This window comes from Rutidosis leptorrhynchoides, chromosome 8 (assembly GCF_046630445.1).
Source record: "Rutidosis leptorrhynchoides isolate AG116_Rl617_1_P2 chromosome 8, CSIRO_AGI_Rlap_v1, whole genome shotgun sequence".
In the NCBI taxonomy this organism is placed as follows: Eukaryota; Viridiplantae; Streptophyta; class Magnoliopsida; order Asterales; family Asteraceae; genus Rutidosis; species Rutidosis leptorrhynchoides.
The window spans coordinates 82,592,240-82,602,988 of record NC_092340.1 but is presented as its reverse complement, the minus strand read 5'-3'; the positions used below and the strand labels follow the sequence as shown (position 1 = coordinate 82,602,988).

Genomic DNA, 10,749 nt, shown 5'->3' with positions numbered 1-10,749 from the left:
TGTAGCAAATAGTGTTTTACTGTAGCAAATTGTGTTTTACTGTAGCAAAGTAATTTTTACTGTAGGAAAGTCGTTTTTACTTGTACATATATATATACATACATATAATTGTTCATGAATCGTCGAGAGTAGTCAAAGGTAATTGTATATATGTAACAGTTCTAAAATTTTGAGACTCAATCTAACAGACTTTGTTTAACGTTTTAAAATAATAAATCGTATAGAGAATTGGTTTAAATAAGTCAAAAATTTTCGGGTCATCACAGATTAAGGTCGTTACTACTTCAAGAAAGACGGTAAATGTCCTTAATTTCTAATCAATATGAATATATATATTACTATCGTGCTTATTATGTATATATGTATGTCGATAATTGGTTGTTGCGAAGGCATTAAATGTATATCCCAAAGATTCTGAAACACCTCCTGTGGAGTAGATGCTATGACAAAATTGGCTTATTTGCAGAGTGATGATGAATGAAGGTATAAGTCAGTCGATATTGGTTAGCGGCGAAAGCGGAGCTGGTAAAACCGAAAGCGCAAAACAACTAATGCGATATCTTGCTTGCATGGGCGGTCGAGCTGCTTCAAAAGGATGAAGCGTCGATCAAAAAGTCTTCGAGGTGATAATAATCCTCATTTGATTTTTTTTACAAGAAATTCTGTAAAAAAATTAATTATATGACATTTTTTATGATATAGCAAATTCTGTATTAGAAGCTTTTGGTAACGTGAAAACTGTAAAAAACAATAAAGTTGAGATTGGTAACTAATCACTTAGATTCTAATTCCTACATCAGTATTATTTATAATCGTTTCTATTGATGATTGTAAATTTTTATCGTTTCAGTCGTTTTGGCAAGTTTGTGGAGCTTTAGTTTGATAAAAAAAGGAACGATATCGGGAGCTGCTATACGAACGTACTTATTGGAACGATCTCGTGTTTGCCAACTTTCGGATCCCGAGAGGAATCATCATTGCTTTTATATGCTTTTTGCTGCACCACCAGAGGCAAGAAGTCTATGTTTAACTTTATTTAAATTTTAACCCATGAATTATAATTGAAAACATAACCTAAATTGACACATTTATAAATAAATGGGTCAAACAACTGTTTTTTTTTTAGAATTATCTATTTGATTGACAGTGGAGGAACTTGTATTTCTATTAAGTTATTATATATATATATATATATATATATATATATATATATATATATATATATATATATATATATATATATATATATATATATATATATATATATATATATATATATATATATATATATATATATATATATATATATATATATATATATAATCTAGGTGTGACGTAAAAGCTCTCGAAGATGGTTTATGAAAATGTGTAATTGTAACACATGATGAAACCATAACCAAATGGTTCGATCCAGAATCTGCTGCTGTCAGCCGAGATGCTTTAGCAAAATTCGCTTACTCGAGATTATTTGACTGGTAAGCCTCACTTTCCTTGTGACGACCCAAAAATTTTTGACCAAATTTAAACTTAATCTTTAAATGATTTTGACACGTTAAGCAAAGTCTGTAATGTTGAGTCTCAAAATTTTTGAACTAATTACATGGATTCAATAATCTTTGACTATTCCCGAAGATTCACGAACAAGTATTGCAAATATATATATATATATATATATATATATATATATATATATATATATATATATATATATATATATATATATATATATATATATATATATATATATATATATATATATATATATATATATATATAAATGAGGGTATTAGAAATAATTAAATATATAAATGAATCATTAGAATTAAAATGTAAAATAACAATTAGAATAATTAAGCTACTGTTAATATATATAAATATATATATATGTTGTTATCAAATAAATATAAAATATATAAATATTATCTATTCAGTAAAAGTCATCACATAATGTGATATTATATAACTCATAAATGATATTATATTAAATTACAAGTTTGAATATAATTGATATATTAATATTATTACCATTAATTTCATTATTATTATTATTATTATTGTTAATATTAATAATAATATTTGTATTAGTAATATTAGTACTTCTAAAATAATATATATATATATATATATATATATATATATATATATATATATATATATATATATATATATATATAAGATTTGAGTTGTTTATTATTATTATTAATGTTATTATTATCATTAATAATATTAATATTATTATAATATTATTATAACTAGTATTATTATTTGTATCATTAATAAGATTATTATTGTTGTTATTATTATTATTATAGATTATCATTATTATTATTATTCTAAAAATAATACAATTTATTAATATTATAATCATAACTATTAGTATCATTATTTTATTAGGATAATTACAAAATAATAGCATTACTATTTTATTATTATTAATAACAATTCAGTATTATTATTAATGTATTTATATTTAATAGTTATTAATATATTTATAAAATCAAACTAAGTAAATGGATAAATCTCTTATCAATTAGGATCGACCTTTACGGAAATTTCTTCCCTTTCTGCTCATAATTTGTAACATACCTGATCCATGTCGATCTCAAATCAGCTAAATAACAAAATCAGTTGAAGACTTTTTACATGTTTTTTTCTAATTATTTTGTCTTCCTGATTAATATAACCTGTCGACACCAATTGTGTATAAAACGACCCATTATTGAGTTAAGTATTTCATTTTCAACCTTCTATCATCAAACATAATTATACATTGCGTTTACCTGCTTTAAATTAGTCGAATTAAATCAAAAACAATTAAAGAACAACCATCGGCTCCCTGTTCTTATTTCATTTTTACAATACCACGAATTCGAAAACCATTACAAAAAGTAAAAATGCAGTTTTGTTAAGATTCTTTTACTCAATCTTTCTGCCAAATATGAGCTTTCAATTCCTCTTAACGAATTCGAATTTTGAGGTCAAAGTCTAGGACTAAAAAGTCAAAGAATCTGTTCTTCGTTAAATTCGAGTTTGTTTTCAATTTTTAAGTTATATTGATGATCAAGAAAGTTTATATGAATGGATTAAAACCTTTTTCATGTTGTAAGTTGGGTCTGAAACTTTCTCAATTCCATAATCAATAAAAAAAATTTTACCCACGAAGAACAGAAGCAGCAGGTCGTGTTTTATATTTTTATTTATTTTTGTTGTTGTTGTTGAGTCTAGTGATATTCACAAATATAAATCGTTTTTCATTACTGTGATGGCCCCGTCAAAATACTTAACGGCTCTGTCACTTGGTCCCACAGCTTGATCGAACTTAAATGAATTTAACCAAAGACAATGTATTCTTTTATTTCAAAAGTTTCCCAAAAAGGAAAGCATACCAAAATATGTAGTTTAAAAGTAACCCAACATATTAATAATCCAAAGTTGACACAAAAACATTGTCAACAACCCACAAGTATTAATTATTCAAAAATCGAATGCAAGCCAAAAGTTTCATAAATTATTTCATAAAAATCTGCCCAAATGCATGCAGACTCTTCTATACACAGCGGAAGCATCACATAAACTCAAGTACCTGTGAAAACATGCGAGTAAACTGTCAACACAAAGGTTGAGTGAATTATAGGTTTAAATAATTGAATAAACTTTAGACCACAAGATTTAAAATATTAGAAAACATTAAACATTAAACATTATTCCATTGTCAATGAGCCACCTGGTAACCACTTAACCCTTTATTTACCCTTGCCAAACACAATAAAAATATACACTAGACAGTGTATCTACAACAAAATACGAAGTACTAAACATTCCGATTATAAATTGCTAGCGCGACTAGCTCGAAATGGGGTTGTCAAACCCGATAGATCTATCCGTAGGATTCGCGTTCACCGGTAGAAACCAATGATTACAGTTACCAGACTAGGGAATATTTTTGTCCAACTCACAATGAATAATTTAAATTTAATTGTCACTTGTGTCTAAACATGAATAAAATGCATGTAATCACATCCCAAAAATATACTTTGAAAAGTATGTAAAACGGGACTATAACTCACCTTAAAAGTAATGAAGTAACCAACACAATTAAGCGAACAGCAAATATAGTACAGTGATCAGGAATGATCACAACGCCGACCTATAAATAAAGCAGGTCGATATAAATAACTAACTTAGGTCAAGTCTTAGTATGATAGCTATTGTACATGTTGCAAGTAGACATAGAACAATACTCAATATGCATCGGTTTGATCGGAATAGCTTACGGACACACACTTTCTATTTTTAGAAAGTTTCTATTTTTAGCAGGTTTCTATTTTTGGAAAGTTTCTATTTTTGGAAAGTTTCTATTTTTGGAAAGTTTCCAAATTTAGAAAGTTGCTATTTTAGGAAAGTTTATAAGTTAGGAAAGTTTCCTTAATTAGAAAGTCAACAAAAGTCAACTGAAAGTCAAAGTCAACCGAAAGTCAACTCAAAAGTCAACCTTGGTCAAACATGGTCAACGTTAATTTTAAAAGTGTAAGTTATAATAAAAATATAAGTTATAACGTTTATTAAAGTTAAATATTTCTAATTATGTCATAACATAAGTTTAATTAAATTAAAATGAATTATTAAAGTTACTATAAGTTTAAATGATATAATTAATATAACATAAGTATTTAATTAATTAATTAAATATTAGTCATAATGTAAGTATTATTAATTAATAATAAATTTTAAATTATATCATAAGTATTATTAATTAATAATGAATTATTAATCATATCATAAGTTTCTAATTATAATTATTAAATCATAAGTATTTAATAATTAAATTATAATTAAATAATAATTAAGCCTTATAATAATTAAATAATTAATTAATCCTTATTATAAGTCTTATTATAATAATCTCATAATATAAGTTTAATACTTATCATAAGTATTTTCCATTAATAATGAAGTATTATTAATCATATGTTTAATTAAAAAGTTAATTAAATCATAAATATTAATTAAATGATATAATAAATATATTTCATAAGTTTCAAATAATAATATTTACTTTTTTTTATCATAAGTAATTAAATGATATTGAAATCCATTATTTATAACATAAGTTTAATAATTAATCACAAGTTTTAAATCAAAAGTTCATCGGGTCGTATCCTGAGCCCCGGGTGTCGGTTTTCGGCGAGCCTTACATATATCTCCGCCTAAGCAAACTACCCGACACTTTGGTACACTCAAGAACACACCATGAACAGCCCACAAGTCTTGATATACAGCCAATACACTACTTGGAACTTCAATTCAATCAAAAACGTGTTTTAGACGTAACGGGTGATTCGTGGCTCGGATTGAGATGACCCGAACATGAAAGTTTGCCCCACCATCAGTCCTAACATGCTAACACACCCTAAAGTCACCAAATATGGTCACAAAGTCGGACCAAACCTGGTTCATACCAAAATCACATTTCAATCTTAACAAAATACCATTTTGATCATAATTAGGGTTCCGGGAATCGAAACGACATGAATCCGGAGTCTAAAATTAATGTCTTGATGAGAGGAACTCATTTATATACTTTATTTTATGATCAACATCAGTTACAAAGTCAGAAACACACGAACAAGCTGCTGTCCCAATTTTATCAAACCGAAAAATATGCAATCGAGCAATTCTATGCATACAATCAACATTACAACAACTAATAATCATCATACTAATAATATAAACATGAAATACAGAAAAATAAATAAAAATTAAAAGTTCTAGGGTTAAGGTTTATACCCTAATCAAGAATCAATTAGTATAATCGCGTAGAGAACGGAACGAGGAATCCGATAGTATGAACGATTTGATGATCCAAGTAATATTTTGTTGATGAATGGTGATGGTGTTGATGGTTGTAGTCGTCGCCCAAGGAAGAAGAAAAGGGAGAAAGAGAGCAAAAAGAATATTTAGGTTTAGATAAAATTAGGAATGTAAATGAAATAAAACAAAAAAATAGAAAAATGGAGAGTATACTCCCTCCCCCTTGGAATTTCGGATGAATAGGGGTGTGTGGAGTGGGCCCTACTAGCCCAAGTTGCTAAGTGATTATTTCCTGATGGCCCGAAAGCCCGAACGAGTCCCGAAACGCGAAAACGCACTTACGCGATTAAAAATCCGGAGAGATAACAAACGCGCGACGAAAAATAAATATAAATACCCTATATAATTATTTGATCTTAAAATATCATATTTAAAATAATTATAATTTAAATATCCCAAAAACGCGACCGTTGGTTTAAAAACCGAAAAGATTCGCCGGATAGAAATCCGCGATTCGTATAAACGTACGATTTAAAATATGAATACATATATTCACATAACACATAATAATTAATATATTATTACTAAAATAATAATATAGGTCATAAAATGACGTAACACAATTAACAGTTAACGGTCATTAAATAATTAACGGTAAAAGATAACGGAAAAAGTAGGGTCGTGACAATTACAATTATAGAACCAAAATTCGATTGTATTGATATTAAAAGTTTGGTCGATGATGGTTCTGATTAAGAAGAAGAAGATAATTTAAATCGAATAATAACATGTTAAATATAAACGAGCTCCATATTAAAACAGAAAGAAAGAAACAGACGGACGGTTAAGTGATGGTTCGGGTGAGCGGGAGGTCATGGGTTCGAGTCTTGTATGGAGCATTTTTTTTAGAAAAGGTCTTGAAAGGGGTATACACTTAATTTCATTTCTATTATTATTATTATTATTATTATTATTATTATTATTATTATTATTATTCTTATTATTATTATTATTATTATTATTATTATTATTATTATTATTATTATTATTATTATTATTATTATTATTATTATTATTGTTATGATTATTATTATTAGTTATTAAGGTTATAATTATGATTATAAATTGTTATTGTTACTAGTGTTAGTATTATTAAAAGTATTACTAATAATACTAGTATTATCATTATAATTATTAGTATCACCATTATAATTATTTTTTTAAAAGTATTACCATTATTATTATGATTATGATTATTATTATCATTATTAGGAAAACAATGCAACCTAATATTATTACCATTAATATTAGTATTATTACCATACTTATAATTATTACTATTATAAGAATTATTGTTAAGTTCATCATTTAGGTATTATTATTGTAGTTATCTTTAGCAATTTTAATAAAAGTAATATTATTTAGTATTATTGTTATTATCACTAATAATAATATCATTATCATTACTAGCACTAGTATTATCACTAAATATTATTATTAGAATGATTATTATTAATATAAGTATTACTATTATTATTATGATTAGAATTACAAATTGATGTTATAGAAGCCTTAGTTTTTAGTTTAGAAATTTAACATGAAAATTTTGATTATGATTAACATAAGTATTGTTATTAATATTATCACAGTAATGAAATTGTTATAATAATTATTACTATTAAATATTATGTATTAGTATAAAAATTATTATTTTCATTATCATTATTAATAAACTTTTCAAATTTAAAAATTACTATTATTATCGTTATTATAAGATGTATTATTAAAACTAACATTAATAATATTATTAATAGAATCATAAGTATTATTATCACTATTATTATTTTAATCACTACTAATATTATTTTATTATTATTATAAATACTATTTTAACAAACAAATGAAATATATACATAAAATATTTAATACATATTACGCAACAAAATTGATATTTTTATTTATATAAAAATGAACGTATATTAATAACGAAATATATAAGTTACTAATATAAAAATTATATCAGTAATAATATATATATATATATATATATATATATATATATATATATATATATATATATATATATATATATATATATATATATATATATATATATATATATATATATATATATATATAAGCACTTTTTTGGGGGGAAGTAATTTTTTTTCATTTTTTGAAAAAACTTTGTTCACGAACATTATAGATTAGATGAAAATATAAACATTTAAAAAAGACACTTTGTGATGAATGTCATTATTTTGGCGAGAAAACGCTCATAGAAAAAAATAAAAACATTCAATGCATTGAATGTTTTCTTGCTGTGTTTTTTTTTAGGGGTTAGAAATTAGGGTTTAGAAATTAGGGGCTTATAAATTAGGGTTTAGCTATTAGGGTTTAGAAATTAGGGTTTTGAGTTTAGAAATTAGGGTTTAGGGTTTAGAAATTAGGGTTTAGATTGAATATTTTAACACGAACAGTTTAGAGTTTAGGGTTTAGGGTTGAGGGTTTACGGAGTAAACCCGAAAACCCAAAATCCTAAACCCTAAACTCTAAATCGGGCTAAATTCAAAAAAAACACTTCACACAAGATGAAAACAAAACGATGCAAATAAACTTAGCAGCAAAACATTCAATGCATTGAATGTTTTTATTTTTTTCTTCGAGCGTTTTCCCGCCAAAATAATGACATTCATCACAAAGTGTCTTTTTTAAATGTTCATATTTTCATCTAATCTATAATGTTCATGAACAAAGTTTTTTCAAAAAACGAAAAAATAAAAAAAAATAATTTGCTTCCCCCTTCCCCCCAAAAAAGTGCTTCCCTCTTGATTATGACCCTATATATATATATATATATATATATATATATATATATATATATATATATATATATATATATATATAATTGTTCAACTACTAGGATATGTATTAATATATATACAAATGATATAGGTTCGTGAATCCGAGGCCAACCCTGCATTGTTCAGCATCGTCGTATGAATATTTTTACTACAAAATATTGTATAGTGAGATTCATTTGCTCCCTTTTTAAATGATTTTGCAATATATATTTTTGGGACTGAGAATACATGCGCTGTTTTTTTTATAAATGTTTGACGAAATAGACACAACTAATTGAAACTACATCCTATGGTTGAATGATCGAAGTCGAATATGCTCCTTTTTACTTGGTAGCCTAAGAATTAGTAAACCGATCTACTAATTGACGCGAATCCTAAAAATATATCTATTGGGCCTAACAAACCCCATCCATGGTTGCAGATGCTTTAGTACTTCGATGTTGTTTTATCATGTCCGATGGATGTCCCGGAATGATAGGGGATATTCTTATATGCATCTTGTTAATGTCGGTTACTAGGTGTTCAATCCATAGGAATGATTTTTGCATGCATGATATTTATAAAAAATGGAAATAAAAATCTTGTGGTCTATTAAATTGATGAAAATGATTGATTACGATAAACTAATGAACTCACCAACCTTTTGGTTAACACTTTAAAGCATGTTTATTGTCAGGTATTAAAGAAATCTTCCGCTGTGTATTAACTCATGTTAAGGATATTACTTGAAGTCATTCATGACATATTTCAAAAGACGTTGCGTTCGAGTCATTGAGTTCATCAGAATTATTATTAAGTCAATTATAGTTGGATGTATTATGAAATGATATGCATGTCGTCAACTTGCGTTGTAAAGAAAGTTTATCTTTTAAAAACGAATGCAATGTTTGAAAATTGTATCTTATAGAGGTCAAATGCCTCGCGATGTAATCAACTATTGTGAATCGTTTATAGTGTATATGAATGGGTCCTTTCAGTTGGTATAAGAGCGGTGGTCTTAGCGAACCAGGTCTTGCATTAGTGTGTCTAACTGATAGTTGTTTAGATGCATTAGTGAGTCTGGACTTCGACCGTGTCTGCATGTCAAAAGTTTTGCTTATCATCTCGCGTCGAAAATTACCTGCTTATTATTCTTAGGAAATCATTTGCTTATCATTCTTAGAGCACTGGGAGTGGTGACTGTGGTCACTTGAAATGTCAGGCGTGACTTGATGAGTTAGAAAAAGTGGGGAGTGGTGACCTATGTCAGTTAGTGCGTTAGTTAGTGTGTTAAAATAATATTTTATTATATTTAATAAATTATCCTTTTGGAAAAAAAAGCAAAAATAAAAAAAAAAGTGGGTAACACCCGTCGCCTGGGGGACTGACCGAAGTGAAATGAAGGTGTGGGACGGATGTGGGGAGTGGGAAATTGGAGACGCAGGGGTGAGACGGGGAGGCGACTGACCTCCACTCCCACCGCTCTTAGTCTAGACACATCTTACTGTATTGATTGCATGAATAGTGTATAGACAAAATTCATATCTTAGCGTATCTGTTACTATAAACTTTGCCTGGCATATTCCGTAAATTCCTCCGTAATCCACGAAATCTTTTGTTTTGTATATAGATATTCTATGTAATTAGAATACCATCCGATTGCCGGAAATCATTTCCTATCGAAAAATCCTTTACTCAATCGTACGAAATGAAACTCGCCACTAGTTCAAGTTCTTCGGAATCCGACCGCTATTCCGACATGGATGTTCACCTAAGCTCCGAAAGCAGTGTGACCGGAATGGCTCAACCAATTAGCCATCATTTATTCTGGATGAATTGGAGATGGGTACGTAGTCTACTTAATTAATGGAGACACGAAGAAGGCGATCCCTTCCACCAACCGAATTCACCTCTTGGTGAAGAACCTGATGCACTTACCGGCGAACCTCTCCGAAACACCATATTCACCCTCATTTTCAGAATATCTTGCAATGATTATATGATATCCCAAATTCTAAACCTTATTCATTCGTTCGTTCCGACCGACAATCATCCCGGAATAATGGAAGAAGTCAACGAGCTTCGCGCTCAAGTA

General features: G+C 27.4%; 1 long non-coding RNA gene across 1 annotated transcript; it reads left to right on the top strand.

The window, feature by feature from the left end:
- The first annotated feature begins 266 nt into the window (after window positions 1–266).
- Window positions 267–1,043, top strand: LOC139862837 (uncharacterized). Its single transcript, XR_011764300.1, has 3 exons — window positions 267–296; window positions 467–623; window positions 851–1,043. It is a non-coding gene; the product is annotated as an uncharacterized lncRNA (long non-coding RNA).
- The last annotated feature ends 9,706 nt before the right edge of the window (window positions 1,044–10,749 follow it).